Source organism: Neophocaena asiaeorientalis, unplaced genomic scaffold (genome assembly GCF_003031525.2).
Source record: "Neophocaena asiaeorientalis asiaeorientalis breed wild unplaced genomic scaffold, Neophocaena_asiaeorientalis_V1.1 scaffold445, whole genome shotgun sequence".
Classification (NCBI taxonomy): Eukaryota; Metazoa; Chordata; class Mammalia; order Artiodactyla; family Phocoenidae; genus Neophocaena; species Neophocaena asiaeorientalis.
In genome coordinates, this window is record NW_020172783.1 from 1,124,553 (window position 1) to 1,150,188 (window position 25,636).

The window sequence follows — 25,636 nt, forward strand, 5'->3', positions numbered from 1 at the left end:
TACCTTACTTCAAATAAACTATTTTAAAATCATTTCTCTGCCTAAGTATTTACGGAAGTTATGACTTACGAAGGACAATCCAAAACAATTTATTTAACTGGTTCTCAAACAATAGAATGGCCAACTAGATTCTGAAGGCTTGGCACTTTCTGCTGCCTTATAATCAAGCTCTGTAACTAAGGCAAGCGTCCAGCTTGAAACTCCCTGGTTGCACCCTGTGAGGACAATATTAAACTGGCCATTCACAGTAAGCCTCAGGGGAGTGTGTTTGTGTATGGGTGTGTTGGTGTGTTTGTATGTGTGTGCATGTGCCTTCACATAATCATAAACATACTAGTTTATTTCTACACATTGAACGCTATATAAAGGAACATACTTATTTAGCAGAAAATAGAGCAAATTCAATTATTTATTGAAAATAAAATAGTAAATATTCATAGTTTTATGAAAAGATATTTGAACACCAGAAGAACACCTATTTTAAGAGATTTTTTTTAATGTTCTGATGAGATCTATCTTCTTGATAGCTAAGTAACTCCATGAAAGCAATTTTGAATATTTATGGAAGGCGTGGTGATTCATGAATCTTTTCAGTTCTTAAAAAAATCATTCTGGAAACTCTGGAAGAAACATTCTAGAACCTTAATTCAGTGCCAGGAAGAGTTATTAATACGAGGGAGAATCCTTTTCATCATAGAGAAAACACACAGATGAACCAATTTTTTTAAATGGCAAACAAACTGAATATTTGATGTTCAAACTAAATACTCCTGAGTTTAAAATAGTCAACGGAGCTAATAAAAAGGGAATTATTCAAGAAAGTTTAGAGCAAGCAATTGACTGTTTCACTCCTGGGAAGTCTTAATTACAGAGTGTAGATCATTCATTTAGCAAATTTATTGAGCCCTATATATTTCAGGCTCTCTACTATACTACTCTCTACTATACACTAATAAAACTAAGATAAACAAGACATAGTCCCTGCCTTTAAGACACTCAATATATTGTATGACAGAAATATAATATAACGGAGGCAATGATAAAGAGTAGGATATTTATTATAGGATAACAAAAAAAGGGGGTAGTTCTAGAAGGCTCAGGGAAAATATAATAATATCAAAAGTGAGTCTTCCAGACCATCAATTTGCCATGAACAATACTAATTACTGTGTGGTTAGAGAGAAGGGAGCTAAGAACTCCTCAGGTTATTTATTTAAATATGTCACAAGCTCTAATTTATACAATTCAATTCCTATTTTCCTATTTGCTAAACATTAATCTTCAAACAGAGCCAAAATACAATTTTTTATGTCCACATAATCCAAATCTCAAAATCCAGTCCATTCTGCTTCTAATCAGTTTAATTAATCTCCTTTGGGGAAAACAGATCATCCCCACTCCCCTACATTTCCAGTGATTCATTTCTGTAAGAATCAGCTGTCTTTTGAAGGAACAGTTTTCTTATCATGAGAGATAATTAAGCAGAAGCTGGATAATAACCTGAAGAAATGTTTTAGAAGATTTCTGCAATGGGTCAGGCTTAAAAGCAGATTATTTCCATGGTGATTTCCAGACTAAGATTCTACCCATGATAAGCAAATAGTTTTGAGGGAGCATAACATCCGAGAAAAAGAAGAATTTCAGCATATTAGGATATCTGTTTGTTTAATCTGGTTCAAAACCATGAAACAAATCATCAAGAGCAAAGAAATCAAACTAATCAAAATTCAAATTAAGTAGAAAACCATTCTGGAGAAAAAGAGAACTGAATGAAATGAGAAATTAATTCAAAAAGCAGACAGAGCTCAGGCATTTTCCTACCTCCAATCATACAACTTAGACTGAAATTACTTATGCAATAAAAATCTGTTGATATAATATTAATAAAGGTTTCCTCCCTGCAAAATTCATCCATCTAACCATTCATTTTTTTACCCATTCATTTGTTTATCAATATCTTTTGAGCACTGACAATTTGCCAGGCACTATTGTAGGCTAGCCAAGTCAACTTCAAGGAAAGAACAAGAAAGGCAGAAGAAGCAAGTGTAAAAGTCCTGAGGTGACTACAAGTTTGTGGGTTTGAGGAACATTAAGAAGTCAATGCGGCTAGAGCAAAACTAATATAAGAGAGACTAGTGTTAGAAGAGGTTGAAGAAATAAGCGTGGGGGCCATCTAAAGAAGTTTTTATTTTATTCTAAATGTGAAGGCAAAATTCTGAAGGGAAATTATATGATCAATTTTCTATTTTCTAAAGATTAAACTGGTGAAACCAAGGTTAATCATCAGTTAGATCCGTTAAACCTGTAACCTGCCTTCACTAATCAAGCTCCCTTTAATTGTTACTACAAAAACGTGCATGCCCTCCAAGTGGCATGTAACCTAAACAATAAGATGTTTGCCCAAGTTGTGTCCAGTTCAAGCTCCAGCCAATTAAGACTGGTTGGGACCACTGACCCTCCAACTGCACATGCCTGAATGACCACTTGGTGACTTTTTAATGTCAGAGGGCTAGGTGTTCTGACACCCTCAGAACATGCCAACCCCACCATTTTCTGACCATGAGTTCTGTGAAGAAGCCTGTAGCTTAGTTACACTTGTGCAGCACCATGATTACCTCACCTTTTTCTTATTTCCAATCATCTTTCCCCATGCTCCCCACACCTCAGACCACCCTGCTTCTTTATCCCATAAATATCCCAAGCCTCTCCCTCCTCCCTTTGGGGAGGCCGATTTGAGATTTTGTTCTCCCATCTCCTCATTTGGCTGTCTCATGAATATGAAACAGTCCCCCTAAAGCTGAGTTCCTCTGCTGAGTTTATGATTAACCTCTCTATCCAAAACTTGTTCCCTTTTTTGCCCCATACCTATTCCCCCTCAAGATTGAGAAGTATCAAAGAAAACGGGGGATTGACACTGAGAAGGACCCTATGGGGTCCTCCTAGCACAAAAGTCTTACCATGTCCCCTCTGTTTCTTGCTCATAGGCCTTCCCTGATTTCCAAAGATCAGATTCAAACAGTTACTAATTAGGGAGGTTAGGGAATACAGAAACAAAGAAAAGCAGCAAAGAGAAAACTGTGCAGTGATAAAGTAGAATACTAGTTCCTCCTTAAAGTACATACACAACAATCTGATACTTTTCTTTGAGTTCCTTGACAGGAACTAAAGCCCTCACCCAGGTGGAGGTTGGTAACTTCAGGCTGAGCATAAGCACATTGACCCCAGACCACTCAGAACCAGAAGGCTGATGACTGAGATTCATGGACCACCACCCTGATACCTCACCACCAACCAATCATGCATCCTGCAGCCCTCCCCCTAAATTTGTCTTTAAAAATTCTTCCCAGGGCTTCCCTGGTGGTGCAGTGGTTGAGAATCTGCCTGCTAATGCAGGGGACGTGGGTTCAAGCCCTGGTCTGGGAGGATCCCACATGCCGTGGAGCAACTAGGCCCATGAGCCACAACTACTGAGCCTGCGTGTCTGTAGCCTGTGCTCCACAACAAGAGAGGCCGCAATAGTGAGAGGCCCACACACCGCGATGAAGAGTGGCCCCTGCTTGCCACAACTAGAGAAAGCCCTCGCACAGAAACAAAGATACAACACAGCAAAAATAAATAAATTTTTAAAAAAATTCTTCCCAGAAGACTATTGGGGAATTTGGGTGTTTGGGGCATGAGCCTCCCATACTCCTTGCTTGGCCCTTGCAATAAACCTTTCTCTGCCTCAAATTCCAATGTGTCAGCTTGTTTGGTCTCACTGAGCATCAGGCACACAAACGTGAGTTCAACAACAAATACACCCTTTCTCTGCTGCAACCCTCTGCAGTCTCGACATTTGACTTGCTGTGCATCAGGCAAATGAACTTGGTTTGGTAACACTGGCTACCCTAAAGAGAAAGAGCTACAAGAGGACAAAAGAAGGGAGATGAGTCAGAAGACTAATGCAGTAATCCAGGGAAAAGATGGGACTGACTTGGATTAAGGAGCTAACAAGATGGTGAAGATGGTGACAAATAGTGGAATTCAGAAAATATTTGTAGGGAGAAACAATAGGAATTTCTAATAGACTAGATTTAGGGACTGAGGGAAAGGAAGAGATCTAGGTTGACTCAAATTTTGGGCCTGAACCACTGAGATAGGAAATTTGGGAGGAGCAAGTTTGGGGTGTGGGGAAACTATAAGTTTCTTTCTGAATCTGTTACGTTTTGAAATTTGCAAGCAATAAGGTGAGGTAAACAACTATGAACGCACATCTGTAGCTCAGGGGAGGGATTGAGACCTGAAATATCTATCTGATGGCATTTACAATTTCAGGGAAGTAGGAGACAAAAGCCATATTGGATGACTAGAAGAGGGAGTGGGAAATGTAGCTTTTAGAAAATATAAGGAAATATCTTAATGATCAAGATATATTTTGATATCTAAAGAAGATGAAAGAGTGATTTTAGTATCAGAACAAAACGGGATTTAAAGGAAAGTTAAATTTGATTTTATTAAAATTAAGAACTTTCTATTTAAAAGACACTATTAAGAAATAAGGTAAAATGAGAATGAGAAGATATTTGCAATACACATGACAAATACCTTGTATCTAGAATGTGTAGGGTATGACTACAGATCAAAAGGAAAAAGATAACTCAATAGAAAAATGGACAAATGATTGGAACAGGCATATCAGAACAAAAGAGAAATTTAAATGGCCAATAAATGTAAGACAAGGGGCTCAAGCTTATTAGAAATAAGTAAATGTAAAATAAAGCCACTGTAATATATAACAACTACACACTTACCAATGGATAAAAATGGAAAGTCTGAGGATATCAAGCACTGGTAAGGATGGAGGAGTGTAAATTGCTTTAACTTGGAAAAAAATTAGCATTATCAAATAAAGGATATCATATGCATATCCTATGATCTAGCAATTCTACTCCAAAGCGAATACTCTAGAAATGGGTGCACATGTGCAGGAATATTCAAAGCAGCATTATTCTTCATAGCCAAACAGTGGAACAACCAAATGTCCATCAACAATAAAATGAATAAATCAATCTTGTTATATTCAAACAATGGAATACAATACAGCAACAAAAATGAATGGACTAGAGTCACACCTAACAACAAGGCTGAACTTTAAAAAACACAAAGTTAAACAAAAGAAGCCAGTCACTAAAGAATGCATACTATACTATTTGTTTAAAGGTCTACATTGTTTAGGAATTCATTCTTACTCATTAAAAGCTATTTTTTGAAAAAAGCAAGTAATTTATTACCAAAAACTACAAGACAATATCTACCTTTAGAGGAGAAGGGTGGAATTGTAATCACAAAGGGAAAGGCTGGTTTGTTAGTAAACTTCAATGGATATATGCTTTATAGCAAGCCATTAAGTTGTACGTTTATGTTTTACATGCTTTCCCATATGTGTATTGTTTCTCACATCTCTGATACAGAACATCTGTGGGCATTCCAAACATGGTGAGGGGAAGCAATCTATAATTCTCAGGTCATTCAGGAAAGACTCTTTGAAGAAAATATATGAGACTCTTTTTTTAAGGTATATATCATGACAGCAGAAAAAAAGCATTTTCTTTCTGTTCATGATCCACACTAATCTTTTAAAACTTGTTTTTATTTGAATTTTAAAGATCTAGGAGGATCGCCTATTAGTGTTAACATTGTTACTATACTTAAACATTTCTAATGTGCATGGTACTATTCAAATATTCAATTCTCTTTCTTCCACAATGAGTTAATTTTCCTAAACTATAAGTTTTTGAAGGTAAAATAAAAAGATACATAAAATCCCATTTTGTAACAAGAGGCCAGATCAAATGATTCAGAGTTAAATTATTCACGTTAAATGATTCAGGTTAAATAATTGTACTTGAAATAATAAAAATGGTTTAATAAAAGGTTGTGTGTTTTGTTTGTTTGTAAACATAAGATTTCTTGAACATTTCATTCAGCTTGTACTAATACACCCCTTCCTTAAAATCTCACCGAACTCCTTATTATAATAAAAATGTTCTTCTGTTTTGGGCCTTAACTCTTATAAGAGTGGAGAATCCCAGCGACTTGATACATCCTCTGAACTCCCCCTAGCCACTGCCTCCAATAAAACTCCCTTGATGGAAAGAAAGAAAACTAAAGCTTCCATACATATCAATGCAATGAAAGCAGATGCTGAGAGGAAAGGTACAAAAGGTACTGGTAAAATCTTCTGGGTTTCAAGTGAGTCAGCCAGAAGTAGTGTTCTATTACAGTTTTTAAACTACTGTAGCTTTTTCTGAATTTTTAAACTTCCTTTCTACTTCTAATGCTGTCCTAACTCAACACCTCTCATACTCATATGGGCCACTTGAAAAAAACCCTGCTTTTTGCTCCTTTTGTGATGATTTTATGCATCCTCACAGGGTAATTTCACTGACATTTTGTCGTCCTGAACAGGCTTAGGATGCAACCTTGTTTCTTTTCAACCTTAAATATATCACCTTCTCTCTACTTTTCACAGAGCAATTTTATGAGAAAGATATAAATTTGAATGAACTGTCAAAATCATAAGCAATAAAAATAGGATTATAAAGAACACATCAACACTAGCTCCAAAGATGTTTATACCACGTACTTGGACGAATTAAAAAAAAAACACTTTAAAATTATCCTACAGATGTTAAGCTCTATATAATTATATTATTCTGGTTAAAAAAAAGAAATCTCCATTTGGTTTGTAGCACTTATCAGAAGAAGAAAACTTTCTTCTAAAACTCTGAAGATTTTTACAATCCCTTCTCTAGAACTTTTCTCTATAGGAGACTTGTCAAGCATGTCTTATATAAATCTACTGTAACTTCATTATTTTTCCAAACCTGGCTCAGGAAACATCAATTGCAAAATGAAATGCACTTAACTTTAGGGCAACACTTACCCATGGTGTCGCCGGCAAAGCCCACTGGGGTCCCTGGGAAAAATTCGATGGAACCTAGGTGATAAGGTCTACCTTCTTTTGTGCTTAGTCTAATTTCACTTGTCTATAGAAGCTGCGTCTAGAAGTCTTGCACCTAACACGCTGAGTTAGCATTCCCAGCATAGAAACGCTGTGCCGGACACTTCAGCGGCTGCACGCAGAAGCACCACACACAGCACCCCAGTCCAAGATGGCGGCGGAGGTGTGTGTTTATAGCGGCTGCGCCCACCCGGCACTGTGATCTGGGCGTGAGCAGCACAGCTCCGCCCACCTCGCGAGAACTGCGCCCACCTGAGAGAACTCTGCCAGCTTATGAGAATCCTATAAAGCAGCCCTGATGCCGGCCTGTCAGAGAGAACCGTTTACTCTAGAGCTGGAGCTCGAAACTCTCTGTTCTTGGATCCTAGAATAGCGCTTTCCTTTGCTTCTGAACCAAACTCGGTCTCATTATGTTGGTGAGTAAGACATCGGTCAGGAGGACCCTTGTTGGGGCCTGACTCCAAAGGGTCAGTAGCAATGGCGTGAGATTGAAATGAAGACTTCCTTTCTAGATACCCAGATGTAAGTGTGACTTTCATTTCTCTGTAGGTTCATATAATCTGTTAGATAAATGCCAGCTTAGAGATATAATTGTAGGGCTCAACTCAAGGCAAATTTTAAGGAAATTAGAATAACTCTTGCAGAGAAGGACCCCTCTAATTAGAGGGATTCTTCTACCCTGACTCAAAAATAAGATTTTTTTTATTATACTCTTCTAAAATACGTTCTTAAATTTTAAAACTAAAATTGAAAATTTTTAAATAATAATTTAAAATTGGACCAAATAAACAGGCTCATAAATGAGACAAAGAAAAAGGAGGAATAAGAGATAGAGGGCCTATAGTCTATGACAACATTCTCCAGGATAATGTTTGCCTCAAGCAGACTTGATATCCAACACTTAAAATACTTACTACTATGTGAGTATATATTTCAAATTACTTACATACATATGGAAAAGTTTAATAGGATCCTACATTTTGACATATTGGATTTTAATTGTTCAAATAAGTTTTTAACATTTAAGAAAGCAAGATGTGTGTATGTATATTTACAGGTTAGGTTTCTTATAGAACTCAATAATAGTGAATGATATAATCATTGGGACTGAGGAAACAAAAATATATAGCAATTAACCTTATGACCAGTTTATGTCACAGGTTTCTCATGAGATTTACACAATCACACAGCAGATGTACACAGACTTTCCACAAAATTCTTTTCAATAGACTCTCAACCACTGAGCCACCAGGGAAGCCCCGAGTACTTTTTAAAGATTGAAATATCTTTATGTTTTATCCTTTGTGATTTTTCAAACTTTCCCTTCATTAAATATCTATTTGAAAACTAGACAGAAAAGTGCATAACATGTATTTTATACTTATTTTTAAAAGAGATCCATTTTATAAAGCAGAAACTAACACACCATTGTAAAGCAATTATACTCCAATAAAGATTTTTTTTAAAAAAAGAGAGAGATCCATTTTAAAATTTCACCTGAAATGTTAAAAATGGCTATACATGGGGGCTTCCCTGGTGGCGCAGTGGTTGAGAGTCCACCTGCCAATGCAGGGGACACGGGTTCATGCCCCGGTCCGGGAAGATCCCATATGCCGTGGAGGGGCTGGGCCCGTGAGCCATGGCTGCTGAGCCTGCGCGTCCGGAGCCTGTGGTCCGCAACGGGAGAGGCCACAACAGTGAGAGGCCCGTGTACTCCAAAAAAAAACAAAAAATAGCTATACATGAATAAGTCATAATTTTTTTTAATATACACTTTACAGGAATGTATTGTGTAAACGTTATAATAATGGAAAAGAATGAAAAGCTTTAAAAAAAATCAGTGACTGCTAATAATATCAATTTTCACTTTCTCATATTCTCTTCCAGTTCTTATCCAAATATATGTATAATTTTACATTTTGGTTCCCAAACTGGCCCCTGTACACAGAAGGAAAGGACAGACTGAAGCAAGAGGCAGACCACCTCAGACTGGTAGGTGGCAATTTTAGTAAACAAGAGAACTCACACTCCAGGCTTGTCTTGGGTGGCCACAAGAAGAGCAGATCTCCACTCCTGTCCACCAAAATCTTTAAAGTTTACAGTATTTAGAGGACTTAACTGAGCTCAGTCACATATACAGTCCAGATGATCTCAGCAACACATTGCTCTCTCAAGGCTGAGTCCTTGAAAATGGCTCCCACTATGGGAATAGTGGGAAGAACATACATCCCAAGGACAGGAGAGGGGCGAGGAGCCTCCAGTTGCCCAGGTCCAACTTGTGAGTCAGCTGGCAGTCATGTCCTTTCCATGACCTTCTCCAACAATACAGAACAATTTTGTATTCTGCCTTATTCACTTTATATTTTATCTTTAACATTAGTTTATGCTGTTTCATGATAATTATCAAAAGGTTTTAGGTTTTCACTTACTTTATATGTCAATGTGTCCATTAATATTTACTTAAAAATTAGTTTTTAAATAATCCTTATCTAAATCCAATGATTGATTAATTGATTTTTAATGATAGCTTTTAAAGTGGACACAGATTTATAATAAGAAAAAAAGAGATACTTTCTGAAAGTGTTCTAGTATACATCATCACAAATGTTAGATATATAGAGAAGACACTTTCAAACACATAAAATTATGGCATTTAAAAAGAAACTTAGATTTGTAACTTCCATATAGCCCCTTTCTATGGAATCTTTCTTATATATAATTTTTTAAAGCTATGACCCTATGTTTTTCCTTGATACTCATTGCTTAAAAACTAATACTTTTATGAAAACCCCCATTTTTTGCTTTTTAAAAAATTTTTATTGAAGTATAGTTGCTGTACAATATTATATAAGTTACAGGTGTACAATATAGTGATTCACAATTTTTTAATTAATTTTTATTGGAGTATGGTTGCTTTACATATTCACAATTTTTAAAAAGGTTATACTCCATTTATAGTTACTATAAAATATTGGCTATATTTTCTGTGTTGTACAATATATCCTTGCAGCTTATTTTACACATAATAGTTTGTACCTCTTAATCCCCTACCCCTGAATTGCCCCTCCCCCCTTTCCTCTCCTCGTTGGTAACCACTAGTTTTTTCTCTAATCTGTGAGTCTAATTCTTTTTTGTTATATCCACTAGTTTTTTTTTTTTTTTTTTGGCGGTACGCGGGCCTCTCACTGTTGTGGCCTTTCCTGTTGCGGAGCACAGGCTCCGGACGTGCAGGCTCAGTGGCTCTGGCTCACGGACCTAGCCGCTCCGCGGCATGTGGGATCTTCCCGGACCAGGACACAAACCCGTGTCCCCTGCATCGGCAGGCGGACTCTCAACCACTGTGCCACCAAGGAAGCCCTGTTGTATTTTTTATATTCCACATGTAGGTGATATCATACAGTATTTATCTTTCCCTGTCTGACTTATTTCACTTAGCATAATACCCTCCAAATCCATCCATGTTGTTGCAAATGGCAAAATTTCATTCTCTTTTATGGCTGAGTAGTGTTCCATTGTATATACATACCACATCTTCTTTATCCATTCATCTGTTGATGGATACTTAAGTTGCTTCCATATCTTGACAGTTGTAAATAATGCTACTATGAACATTGGGGTGCATGAATCTTTTCAAATTAGTGTGAAAACCCCTTTTTGTATAACTTAAAATCTGCCCTTTAAAGCTCATACTCAAACGTGCTTCTTTAGCTGGTATGATATTTTCTTGCCATAAACTCAAGTATACCCCCCAGAAAAGTAATTTTCTTAATTATTTCTCTTTCAAACTCCCATTCTGCCTAATGACTGCAGCTGTACACTCTATTTTTGGTAGATTTAGCCAACTCAGGCTTTTCTTAGGCAGTCTGGGGTTTTCTCAAGCGAGTTACCATACTCCTCCCTGTTCTCTAAGTTCCAGGTGACCCAGCTTACATAGTGTCAAAGCACTGGGTTGAGGGGGCTGATCTACAGTCATAATCTGTCCAGACTGTCACCTCACTGGCACAATCTACAGGTCAGTCAGCTTTCTCACACGTTCATTTCTACACAGTGCTTAGAAGCATAGAATAAATAGACTATTATCCCCCACTCTTCTCAGTCACCATCACACTCATCAAGCCTACCTCAGGATCTCACTGCCTCAGTACACTGTGAAGTCTCTCTATTCAAGGGCTTTAGCACCATGATGGCACAAAGAACTCAGGAAGGTGCAAGATCCCATGACTTTATGAACTTCAAATGATTAAGCAGTATATTTTGAGAAGCTCACATGGAAAAAGTAGGGACTGACCTAATCTTAAAGGATGAATAGATTTACATAGACAAGTGAGTAAGAAGAGCATACTAGATATTTTGAAGAAAAGTACAAAAGCCTAGCCTAGAATGCTCAAATAAATACAATTTAAGTAGAAATTGTTAAAGAATACAAATGTTTCTGATCCAGGTCCTATTAATAATTGATACGAGAACCACCGTGATGGTTTTTAATTCTGATACAAATATCATTACTCTGATGACCTTTACCTTTACATGTTTGGGAGGAAAAAAAGAGGGGAAGCACAGTTTAGAACAATGATTCTACTTGACCATATAAGTTTGAATCTCTTTAACAAAGACTGTTACCCAAGGAAGCCTTCTCTCCCAGCATAACTGGATTTTCCCTTACTACTGGTCCCTGGCCTCTGGCAAATTCATTTTCTTCCAAGTGGCTAAACATTAGAATGTGTCAAATCTAGTCTCCACAGCACTATCTAAACTTGCTGCTAAGAACAAGAATGCTATCTAAAAATTTGAAAAATTACTGGTTAAACCCATGTATACTTTTAATAAAAAATCAACACCCTTTGGGTTTCAGGGAATGAAAAATTCTTTAATGAGTGCTAGTATTAGGGTAGCAGTAAAAATTTCAGGGAGGAATTCAGAAAGGATGATATGAGTCAAAGGAGACAAGAGTTATGTATTGGAGAGCATTCAGATTCTGGTGGAGGGTGAGAACTTGGAGAGCCATTGGTCTTCCACCAAAAAGCAATAAAGAAACTGCCACAATCTAGGGAATAAGAAGGGCAGCTGCTCTCTTTAGATTCACAAAATGCAAAACTAAATAAAGGCTGACTGTCCTTCTCAAACCACGTAAACTTATTGTTTCCTCAGTCACAACAACTGAGAGTTTTAACTTGGGTCATATGATTATTATTTATGGAACAGCATATATACAGCTCATGTTTTACTAATGTACAAATAGGAAATTCTCAGAAAGTACTTTGAAGATGAAAAGTTGTATGAGTGCTAAGTATTATCATTACACCGTTATCATAAAACACATAAAAGTCACAGTATCTTGTAAGCTAAATGGGTGGAGAATGACTGTGCTGCACAGCACTCGGGGAGATGATGGCAAAGGGACAACCTCTGTGGAGAGAGCAGGCATGGACACCACCACAGAACAGGTGGGCTTAATGGGCTGGGCAGCAGGAGGGCTTGCCCTTGCTCCTCAGGGAAATTTTCTGAAGGGACCAAATTCATTAAAGTAGCTTCATTTGTATTTTATAGTCTCAAAAAATGAACTTTATATGGAAGAAGGAACAATGTATATTCTAAATAAAAGAAAAATAAGAATGATTGATTGATGAATTTTAATCATTAGAGTCTGTTTTGCTTGTTAGTTTTTGTGAGAAATATTTCCATCACAATTAAAACATTCATGAGAAGTATATGTATAAATTGCTGAAATTTCTGAAGTAAAATTGGGGCATTCTACTTTTTAAAAGATAATTTCACTTTGAAAATCGAAAGAACACAAGATAGTTATACGTATCTATTCTTTTTTTTTGTATCTATTCTTGATGTGTGTTGATACAGAGACATTAATATTTATGTTTATAATATGCTATTTTACCTATAGGAAGTGGTACATAAAAGTTTAGGTATTAATCACTGAAACATCACAGTGCTTCACTGCTATACATTTTTACTGGTGTGATTTAATATTTCAGTTGGAAACAAGAACAAAAAAAATTTATTTCTTTCCATTAGCAGTGCCACATGCTTAGACAGCAACTGGCCCGAAAGTTAAAGAAATGTGCTGACTGGTTCCATGGCACACAGATGGACAAATAATTTTTGACTCTTAAGCTAATCAAATTAGCACACAAAGATAAATGTTCACATACAAATTACAGTCCTTCCTGTCACTCCAAAATGCACACCTTGATAGACACATTGGGCCTGACCCATGTTTTTAACAATTTTTAAACAACTTTTCTGGTTTTGATCTTGCCAACATCTAGATTCTAGGTGAACAGTTTAATATTGGGCAGAATATAACTTATTCAATAATCAGTCACTTTATACATTCACATAAATATTTAACTATAAGAGTACCCCTGAAATCTTTTCCATTAAATGGTGACTGTTAATTCCTATGATTTAATTAACAAAAATTCTAGTAAAAAATGTTTGGCCTTGTCTTTAATTAATGTGTTTTATTTCCACGTCAACTTGCTCAGTTCGTTAGGTTTCATAAATGATATATGAGAAATAATATATAGACAGACCCTGATTTCATACTTTCAAGGAAATAATTTTTATGTAAAACTCATCAGCAAGCCACACTTTCTAAAACTGCTAAATCAATCTCAATATCATTATTACACCTTACCATTATTACATCTTACCTTTATCACACCTGAATGGCTTCAATATACACTTGGTGAATAAATAAAACTTTGGAAAATTAAGGCATGTTGCAGAAATAAAAACAAGTTTTTCTATTCCTCATGTCAACTCCCACCTAAGACCCAATTTCTGTTGAATAAGTGGTCTATTTTTCAACTGACAATCACATAATAACACTTTGAGAAAGTGGAATTTAAATGTCTCACATTGTTCTTAGAGAATAAAGAATCTGGATGTTTACAAAGTTTAATTTTTCTTTTCAATTTAGGGATACACACACACACACACACACACACACACACACACCACTCACACAGAGGATAACTACTTTCCAAATCAATAAAATCCTTTGTAAGTAGGAAGAACATCTGCATCTTTGAAAACTCAGGTGAGAATGACAGAAATACACACTTAGTTCATTTGCCTTTAGAATTAAGTTTTATTCACTAACCATAATTTTGTATTTGTGAATCAAGATAGTTAAGTCACTGTAGTGATCTTAGATTTTGGCTGTAAGATAAGTAAGAGTTGCAAGTTAGAGTGCCCTATATGATTTACTTTTCCTTCAGGAGACCAGGAAAGAATCCTAATCCAAATTCAAACCCTAACCCTAAATATGCTGCTGATAACCAAAGGAGAAATCTCTACCTAGACTGTTTGTCTTCCCTAGATTTGAAAGGTTCTAAAGAGAAAATATTGTCCTACAATTTCCACTTTTTTTAAATAAGGAAACAGGAATGGGTGATTTGCAAAATCCCTGCCATCTCCAAAGGGCCATGCATCTCTCATTTTAGGAAATTTACACTGAAGAGAAGTTTGAAGTCAAACAATCTCCCTAGTAAACAAGTTGTTGTTTACAAGAATCCCTTGTCACCTTATAGACAAATAAGGAGAAACAATAAATTAAATGTATCTGAATCTATAGGTTAAACTGTTATAAAATTGACAATATAAAATTTTTTTGATTTACAAAAGCAGCATCTTTTTTTTTTTTTTGGGGGGGGGAAACAATATATTTTTTGTAGCCTATGTAAAGTATAGCCACCAGATTTTTCTCAACATCTGTAACTAACAAAGGAAAAAATGTGACTCCTCGTGTAATGAAATAAACCACAATGAGAGTCAAATAATCCACTGCTGATTCTCCTTGCCATGGGAAGCGAGCAAGGTTAAGTTGTTTATTTGAGATGTTCCCTGTTTCTTAAGGTATTGCTATTAACTTCCCTCTTAGAACTGCTTTTGCTACAGCCCATAGGTTTTCGGTCATCATGTTTTCATTGTCATTTGTTTCTAGGTATTTTTTGATTTCCTCTTTGATGTCTTCAGTGATCTCTTGAGGCTTGCAGAGTTTTTTCTGAAAGATCAGCTGTTAACCTTATGGGGATTCCCTTATGTGTTACTGGTTGTTTTTCCCTTCCTGCTTTTAATATGTTTTCTTTGTACTGAATTTTTGGTAGTTTGATTAATATGTGTCTTGGCATGTTTCTCCTTGGATTTATCCTATTTGGGACTCTCTGTGCTTCCTGTGCTTGATTAAGTATTTTCTTTCCCATATTAGGGAAGTTTTCAACTATAATCTCTTCAAATATTTTCTCAGTTCCTTTCTTTTTCTCTACTTCTTCTGGGACCCCTATAATTCGAATGTTGGTGGTTTAATGTTGTCCCACGGGTCTTTGAGACTGTCCTCAATTCTTTTCATTCTTTTTTCTTTATTCTGCTCTGCAGTAGTTATTTCCACTATTTTATCTTCCAGGTCACTTATCCGTTCTTCTGCCTCAGTTATTCTGCTATTGATCCCTTCTAGAGTAGTTTTAATTTCATTTATTGTGGTGTTCTTCAATCCTTGTTTCCTCTTTAGTTCTTCTAAGTCCTTGTTAAGTGTATCTTGCATTTTCTCTATTCTATTTCCAAGATTTTGGATCATCTTTACTGTCATTATTCTGAATTCTTTTTCAGGTAGACTGCCTATTTCCTCTTCATCTGTTAGGTCTGGGGGGCTTTTACCTTGCTCCTTCATCTGCTGTGTGTTTTTCTGTCTTCTCATTTTGCTTATCTTACTGTGTTTGGGGTCTCCTTTTCGCAGGTTGCAAGTTCGTATTTCCCGTTGTTTTTGGCGTCTGTCCCCAGTGGCTAAGGTTTGTTCAGTGGGTTGTGTAGGCTTCCTGTTGGAGGGGACTAGTTCCTGTATTCTGGTGGATGAGGCTGGATCTTGTCTTTCTGTTGCGCAGGTCCATGTCTGGTGGTGTGTTTTGGGGTGTCTGTTGCCTTATTATGATTTTAGGCAGCCTCTCTACTAATGGATTGGGCTGTGTTCCTGTCTTGCTAGTTTTTGGCATAGGGTGTCCAGCACTGTAGCTTGCTTGTCATTGAGTGAAGCTGGGTCTTGGTGTTGAAATGGAGATTTCTGGGAGATTTTCGCCATTTGATATTATGTGGAGCTGGGAGGTCTCTTGTGGACCAGTGTCCTAAACTCAGCTCTCCCAACTCAGAGGCACAGGCCTGATACCTGGCCAGAGTACCAAGAGACTGTCATCCACACAGCTCAGGATAAGAGGGAGAAAGAATAGAAGGAAAGAAAGAGGATAAAATAAAATAAAGTAAAATAAAATAGTTATTAAAATAAAATATAAAAAATAATTGAGAGAAAATTTTTAAAAGTAAACAAAAAACGGATGGACAGAACCCTAGGACAAATGGTGAAAGCAAAGCTTCACAGACAAAATCACACACAGAAGCATACACATACACACTCACAAAAAGAGAAAAGGGGGAAAAAATAATATATCTTTGCTCCTAAAGTCCACCTCCTCAATTTGGGATGATTCGTTGTCTATTCAGGTATTCCACAGATGCAGGGTACATCAACTTGATTGTGGAGCTTTAATCCGCTGCTTCTGAGGCTGCTGGGAGAGATTTCCCTTTCTCTTCTTTGTTCGCACAGCTCCCGGGGTTCAGTTTTGGATTTGGCCCCGCCTCTGCGTGTAGGTCGCCTGAGAGCAAATGTTCTTTGCTCAGACAGGACGGGGTTAAAGGAGCAGCTGATTCAGGGGCTCTGGCTCCCTCAGGCCAGGGGTAGAGAGGGGTACGGATGCTGGGCGAGCCTGCGGCAGCAGAGACCAGCATGACTTTGCACCAGCCTGATGCGCGCCGTGTTCTCCCAGGTACCTTGTCCCTGGATCATGGGACTCTGGCGTTGGCGGGCTGCACAGGCTCCCAGGAGGGGAGGTGTGGATAGTGACCTGTGTTTGCACACAGGCTTCTTGGTGGCTGCAGCAGCCTTAGCGTCTCATGTACATCTCTGGGGTCCGCGCTGATAGCCACAGCTCGCACCGCTCTCTGGAGCTCCTTTAAGCAGAGCTCTTAATCCCCTCTCCTCGCGCACCAGGAAACAAAGAGGGAAGAAAAGGTCTCTTGCGTCTTCGGCAGTTCCAGACCTTTTCCCGGACTCCCTCCCGGCTAGCCGTGGTACACAAGCCCCCTTCAGACTGTGTTCACTCAGCCAACCCTCTCCCTGGGATCCGACCTTGAATCCCAAGCCTCAGCTCCCAGCCCCCACCCGTCCCGGAGGGTGAGCAGACAAGCTTCTCGGGCTGGTGAGTGCTGGGCGGCACCGATCCTTTGTGCGGGAATCTCTCCGCTTTGCCCTCCACACGCCTGTGGCTGCGCTCTCCTCCATGGCTCTGAATCTTCCCCCCTCTGCCGCCTGCAGTCTCAGCCCGTGAAGGGGCTTCTAGTGTATGGAAACCTTTCCTCCTTCACAGCTCCCTCCCACTGGTGCAAGTCCCGTCCCTATTCTTTTGTCTCTGTTTTTTCTTTTTTCTTTTGCCCTACCCAGGTACTTGGGGAGTTTCTTGCCTTTTGGGAGGTCTGAGGTCTTCTGCCAGCGTTCAGTAGGTGTTCTGTAGGAGTTGTTCCACGTGTAGATGTATTTCTGATATATCTGTGGGGTGGAAGGTGATCTCCACGTCTTACTCTTCCACCATCTTGTCCCGGACCGCCATCCCCAAGACTGTCGCGGCTTCGGCCGCCGGGGCCCCTCCAGAGCCGGCAGCCTCAGTGAGGCCCCCCTCCCCTTGGGCTCCGGGGCAATTCCGTGACGGTGGAGGGAACAGACTCTGAGCCGGGTGTTCCAGCTCTGCGGATATGCGGGCTCCATTCTGCCCATTACCATTTTAAGATTTTCTAGTTCACTATTCTAGACACCAAACCTGGAAGCTACTAACCATATCCTCAAAATAACTACTCTTTCGCTTGGGCCAGTAACTAGTTAAACAAAGACAGCTAGACAACCAAAGCACAGCACAGATATTCACTCCACAAAACCTTTTTATACTTCACATGACTCTATGTAATAATAATGTTGTGTTATCTATTTGGTTAACTTTTTAAGAGAAGATAGATAAATAGATAGATGGATAGCCTTCCTCTTTCTCCCATTCTATCTGAAACTGCATACAGATTCAACCCAACAAGCCATTCATTGGGTGACTACTGTGTACTTAACGGTAGGTAGTAGGCTAGGTGCTATAATGGGAGTAGTGGAGTAATGAAGGAGAGTTTCTAGAACATCACACTAGTCCTTGCCTTAAAGTGCTCAGTATCTAGAGCAGGGTCAGCACACTTTTCCTGTAAAGGATCAGACAGTATACATTTTCCTCTCCGTGGGCCATAATAGTCTCTATCACAACTTGAGTCTAATGTTGTAATGCTAAAGTAGCCAATATGTAAATAAGTGAATGTAGTTAATTTCCAATAAAACTTTATTCATGGACATTGAAATTTGAACTTCATGTAATTTTCACATGTCACAAAATATTATTATTTTGACTTTTTTTCAACTTTTAAAAAATGTAGAAACCTTCTTAGGCACAGGCCATACAAAACTAGGCAGCAAGCTAGATTACACAGTTTGCTGATCCCTGATCTAGATTAATAAAATTTAACCCTGACTGCACCTTAGAATCACCTGTAAAGTTTTTTTCAAACACTACTAGTACAAAAGCCCCACTCAAAGATGCTGTCTGGAGTGCAACTTTTAACTTTAAAAGCTCCCCAGGTGGTTCTAATGTTCAGCCACGATTTGAGAACCACTGATCTAGGGGAAAACAGATACATATATTTATAAGATTCAGACACAAATATGTTCAGAAGTCAGTGACTCAGGTTCAGTATGTCACTTCAAGACGTCAGAGACCCAGGCTCCTTCAATCTTGCTATGCTACCATGAACTATATTGCCCAGATCATCTCAATATTCAAAGTGACTGTGCCAGTTCTGACCATCATGTTCACATTCCAGCCAGACAGAAGGCAAAATAGGAAGAAGAGCATGGCTTCTATTAAGAAAACATGTCATAAATTGCACTTACCACTTTCCATTTCATTCCACTTGTCAGAACTTAAATGTACTCCATCACTCCTAGATGGAACAAACAGAGACAGGAAAACATAGTTTTTATTTTTGGATAGAATCTGCTCAGTTAAAAATCACAAACTGTATCACTATAGGAAAAGAGAAGAAAGAATATCAAGAAGTAGCACATAATTTCATCCTCAGGAGGTTAAAATTCTCTTGCAGTAGGTTAGGCTGTGAGTAATTGATGAGGAAATGAACAGATGAGATTTCCAGGAAAGTTTCTGGCTATGCATGGAGAAAGTTAATCTATCTTGCTGATTTTCTCACTACCACTAGTTCAGGATATTTCAAATACTCCTGTGCCAACTGTAAATGGAAATTGTTAATCCCAAAATAGCAACTTCACTTTCAAGGAATAGGAAATGAAAGGGAAAGCATTAGAGTCAAGGCAAAAATAATTTCTTCTCAAATTCAAATTTATTTTCTTTATTTTCTTTCTTCTTAGCCAAAGGCCAAAATGGTAAATATGTGAGGTACTTTTTCTAGACTGTCTCTTCAGGGCCAAGTTTATTGTTAACTAATAGATTTTGTAAAAGGCATCTCTTTGACTCTCTAGAGGCACATTTGGGAGATCCTGGCCTGGAGAACTACTTTCAACAAGTTTTTTGGTTTTTTTTTTTCTTTTTTTTTTTTGCGGTATGCGGGCCTCTCACTGTTGTGGCCTCTCCCGTTGCGGAGCACAGGCTCCAGACACACAGGCTTAGTGGCCATGGCTCCCGGGCCCAGCCACTCTGCAGCATGTGGGATCTTCCCGGACCAGGGCACGAACCCGTGTCCCCTGCATCGGCAGGAGGACTCTCAACCACTGTGCCACCAGGGAAGCCCAACAAGTCTTAAATGTTGAGAATAGAAGCCAAGGACCAAGCTGAGGGTATTTAAGGTGATTCATCTTCTAAGATAATAGCAGACAAAAGTGAGAGCAATTGGTGGGCACCAGAATGCAGTTTTGAGCAAGTAAGTCACCATGTGTGAGAAAGATCTAGGTGTGGAAACATCTAGGGACAAGTGTACTGATACTGTTATCAGTTAATTATAAGCCCACAATATATGTATGGTCCTGACCACAGAAAGAATTCTATGGGGCAAGAATTCTCACAGGACAAGTGGTATTGTAAAAGAAAATTCAACATAAAACCATTTCCTTGAACACCATTTTTAGATTACTTTTCAGTAGTTTTGAAAAGATACAAAGAGTAGGGGAGGGAATCTGCCGCATGAACCAAGTGAATGAAGTTAACATCAGCTATAATGGGACAAACTGATATCAGGTGCCTAATGTTTGCTAAAGGACATATAACTGCTGTGATATTTACTGGCCAGAAAAATAAGCAAATCATAATCTAAATCTAGTCATGAAAAACATCAGTGTTATTCAAATGTCAAGCCACATAGAGTGCCCATATTCCTCAATCTCTAATACAGTAGTGTCTTTAAATAAACTTTCTTTAGCATTCTAGAGAGGCAGTGTCTCCTAATTACTCTTGTCTTTCAGAAATTTCTGCATTATTCTGGGCCATAAATGCCATCCTGTTTAGATGTGCATTTTCTTATTTATTTATTTTTATTATAATTTTTTTTGGCTGCTTTGGGTCTTTGTTGCTGTGCATGGACTTTCTCTAGTTGCAGCAAGTGGGGGCTACTCTTTGTTACAGTGCACGGGCTTCTCATTGCGGTGGCTTCTCTTGTTGCGGAGCATGGGCTCTAGGTACACGGGCTTCAGTAGTTGTGGCTCAGAAGCTCTAGAGTGCAGGCTCAGTAGTTGTGGCACAGTGGCTTACCTCCTCCATGGCATGTGGTATCTTCCCGGACCAGGGCTCAAACCCATGTCCCCTGCATTGGCAGGCGATTCTTAACCACTGTGCCACCAGGGAAGCCCTAGATGTGCATTTTCTTAATCCTGATCTACATAGAGCTGACAGACCATCCATATGGGAACTAAACACTACACTTCTCTTCTTCACTGATATCCCAGGTCCCCACTTCATCCTACATATGAATCTTAGCTATCAATAACTTTCCAAAGTGATCTGTCACAAAGGGAACATTGTCTGTAGTTTCAGGTCATTACTTCATGGTGGCAAGTGCTCAAGGCCCATCAGAAGTCTGAATGGAGAAAACAAAGAAGGATCTGGGATACAGGGGCGAAGTGTTCTTAAGAGTTAACCTTGACTGTCACAAGAAAGAAGAAAAAAAAGGTAGTTGAAAAAAACTTGTTAGGCAGAAACACCAGAAGTACAGAAGTAAAATTTTGCATGTTCTAAAACCATGGCATTTCAAGAAGTAAGGAGGACATAGCTCCGACCCAAGACAGGACATTTACCTGAGAACCTGCCATTTCTTCCTCTTCCGCTTCCTCCTCTAGGTTTCTTCCTCAGGTGAGATTATGTGGAGAAATCACGTCAGCATCTTGAGAATATGCCTTTAAAGGCTTCGGCACAGATCCTTTACCTGCTACCAATGTGGCCATGGGCAGAAGGGCCTTGAAACTTAGGAAAGTCAACCCTTCCTCGTCTCAGGAGAGATTCAGGAACAATGAGCTCCTACCTGGAGAACAAACTTTGAGCTTCTCCTTTCTTGTCTTCAATGACCCTCCCTTCCCACAGATGCCCCTAAATTTTGCTACACAATAACTAATGTGGGCTCCACCACCCTGCCTCTACCAAACCCATGTAGAACAGACCCTGTTACCTCCCCTTGGACAAAAGCCTGGACTCAACTCTCATAAATATACTTGGGAGACCACATACTTAACCCTGGCCTCATTAGAATCACCTGGAGCACTTAATTAAAGCAACATTGATGTTCTCACCCAGACCAATGAACATAATCTGTGGGAGAGGACCCAAGATTTGATAGTTCTCAAAAATCCACATGGGATCTTTGTTGAAAGCCCAGGCTGAGAGCCACTTATGTAAACCTTGCTTCTCAAGGTTTACTGTGCATAAAAATCGCTTGGATGGATGTTAACTAGACTTATTGTGGTGATCATTTTGCAATATGTACATATATTGAATCATTATGTTGTACACCTGAAACTAATATAAAGTTATATGTCAATTATATCTCAATTGTAAAAACCACTTGGAAAGCAAATAAAAATAAATAAATAAAGATACAAAGAGAAGAATTGGTCAGGATCTAGTCCTCCCTGGAGCTCTTAGCCCTAGCCCAGAATGTGACCTGGATTATTTGAAAAACATGACTCTTCTAGGGAGGAAAAACCAATCAAAATAACACTCAGAAGAGATCCTAGATTATAATTTTTCCTTTTCTCTGCTCAAGGTCCAGGTTACATTTGAAGGAGAGAAACTAATCCTTCAGTATAATAGCCTGTTAGCTCCTCTGAATACCAACAGTAGCACCTAATTTATCACTACACCTTCCAATTCAGGACTCAGTGCTCTAACAGGATAACAGAGCTAAGGAATGGCTTTCCCTTCTAGTGTTTAAAATTTGTTTAGTACTCCAACAAGTTAATAAAGCCTAATACTGTCTTAATGCCCTAGATTTTCAGCCCTGATATCCTAATAGAAAATTAAGGTCATATAGTATTTATAAATAAAAATATATAATAACAAAAATATTATGTTCCTTTGGAATTTTCTTCTTCCAGCTTTATTGAGATATAATTGACATATAACATTGTGTAAGTTGAAGATATACAATGAGTTGATTTGATATATATTGCAAAATTGTTACCACCATACACTTGTATATTGCAAAATGATTATCATAATATGCTTATGTGTATATTTTTTAATAGATCTTTTTTGGAGTATAATTGCTTCACAATACTGTTTTAGTTTCTGTTGCACAACAAAGTGAATCAGCCATATGCAAACACATGTCCCCATATCCCCTTCCTCTTGAACCTCCCTCCCATCCTCCCTATCCCACCCCTCTAGGTCATTGCAAAGCACTGAGCTGATCTTCCTGCGCTATGCTGCTGCTTCCCACCAGCCAACTATTTTACATTCAGTAGTGTATATGTGTCGATGCTACACTCACTTCGCCTCAGCTTCCCCCTCCCACCCCATGTCCTCAAGTCCATTCTTTATGTCTACCTCTTTATTCCTGCCCTGCAACTAGGTTCATCAGTACCATTTTTTTTTTTTAGATTCCATATACGTCCGTTAGCATACAGTATTTGTTTTTCTCTTTCTGACTTACTTCACTCTGTATGACAGACTTTAGGTCCATCCACCTCACTACAAATAACTCAATTTTGTTTGTTTTTATGGCTGAGTAATATTCCATTGTATATATGTGCCACATCTTCTTTATCCATTCATCTGTCAATGGACACTTAGGTTGGTTCCATGTCCTGCCTATTGCAAATAGTGCTGCAATGAACATTGTGGTACATGTCTCCTTTTGAATTATGGTTTTCGAGGTATCACCTCACGCTGGTCAGAATGGTCATTATCAAAAAATCTAGAAACAATAAATGCTGGAAAGAGTGTGGTGAAAAGGGAACCCTCCTGCATTGTTGGTGGGAATGTAAATTGATACAACCACTATGGAAAACAGTATGGAAGTTCCTTACAAAACTAAAAATAGAACTACCATATGACCCAGCAATCCCACTACTATGCTATTATATTATTTCAGATGTTTCATTGTTAGTATATAGAAACACAACTATTTTTGTGTCCAGCAGCTTTACTGACTCAATTAGTTCTAACAGTTTTTTGGAAGAGTCTATAAGATTTTCTATACATAAGGTCATCAATGTGCAAATAACAACTTTCCTTCTTTCTTCCTAGGTTGGATGCCTTTTAATTCTTTCTCTTGCCTTTGCTCCAGCTAGGATTTCCAGCACTATACTGAATAGGAGTGGTGAGAGTGGGCACTCTTATCTTGTTCCTGACCTTGGAGGAAAAGCTTTCAACCTTTCACTCTTGATTATCATGTTGGCTGTGGATTTGTCATATATGGTCTTTATTATGTTGAGGTTTGTTCCCTTTAGACCCAACGGGTTTTTACAACATGAAAGGTTTTGTATTTTGTCAAAAGCTTTACTGATCTATTGAGATGATCATATGATTTTTATCTGTCATTCTATTAAAATGGTATATCAGGGGCCTCCCTGGTGGCGCAGTGGTTGAGAGTCCACCTGCCGATGCAGGGGACACGGGTTCATGCCCCAGTCCGGGAAGATCCCACATGCCGCAGAGCGGATAGGCTTATGAGCCATGGCCGCTAGGCCTGCGTGTCTGGAGCCTGTGCTTCACAACGGGAGAGGCCACACCAGTGAGAGGCCCGCATACCGCAAAAAAAAAAAAAAAAAAAAGGTATATCAAATTTATTGATTTGTATATATTGATCCATCCTTGGATTCCAGGGATAAATCTCGATTGTGGTGTATGATCCTTTTATCGTGTTGTTAAATTCAGTTTGCTAGCATTTTGTTGAGGATTTTTGTACCATATTCATCAAGGATATTGGTCTATAGTTTTATTGTAGTGTCCTTATCTGGTTTTGGTCAGGGTAATACTGGTCTTGTAAAGTTTAGAAGTGTTCCCTTCTCCTCCTACACTATTGGTGGGAGTGCGAATTAGTACGGCCACTATGGAAAACAGTATCAAGGTTCCTTAAAAAACTAAAAATAGAGCTACCATATGATCCAGCAATCCCACTCCTGGACATATATCCAGAAAAAAACACAATTCGAAAAGATACATGCACTCCAATGTTCATTGCAGCGCTATTTACAATAGCCAAGACATGGAAGCAACCACGGGGGTGAGGGCAGGGGGAGGGATAAATTGGAAGATTGGGATTGACACATACACACTACTATATATAGAATAGATAACTAATAAGCACCAACTGTTTAGCACAGGGAACTCTGCTAAATACTCTGTAATGGCTTATATGGGAAAAGAATCTAAAAAAGAGTGGAGATATATATATATATGTATAACAGATTCACTTTGCTCTACACCTGAAACTAACACAACATTGTAAATCAACTATACTCCAATAAAATTTTCTTTTTAAAAAAAGTGTTCCCTTCACTTCTATTTTTTAGATAATTTTGAGAAGTATTAACATTAATTCCTTAAATGTTTGGTAGAATTCACCAGGGAAACCATCTGGTCCTGGGCTTTTCTGTTTCAGGAGGTTTTTGATTATTGATTCAAACCCCTAACTCATTGTTGGTCTGTTCAGATTTTCTGTTTCTTCATGATTTAGTCTTGGCAGGTTGTATGTTTCTAGGAATTTATCCGTTTCTTCTAGGTTATTCAATTATTTGGTGTATAATTATTCATAGTAATCTCTTATGATCCTTTGCATGCCTGAGGTATCAGTTGTAAAGTCTCCTCTTTCATTTCTGATTTTGAGTCTTCTCTCTTTTTTCTCAGTTAGTCTAGCTAAAGTTTTGTTAATCTTGTTTATCTGTTCAAAAAACCTTGATCTTGACTATTGTTTTTCTGGTCTCTGTTTCATTTATTTCTCTGATTTGGTTCTTTCCTTCCTTCTGGTAACTTTGGGCTTAGCTTGTTCTTCTTTTCCTAGTTCCTTGAGGTTGTAAATTTAGAG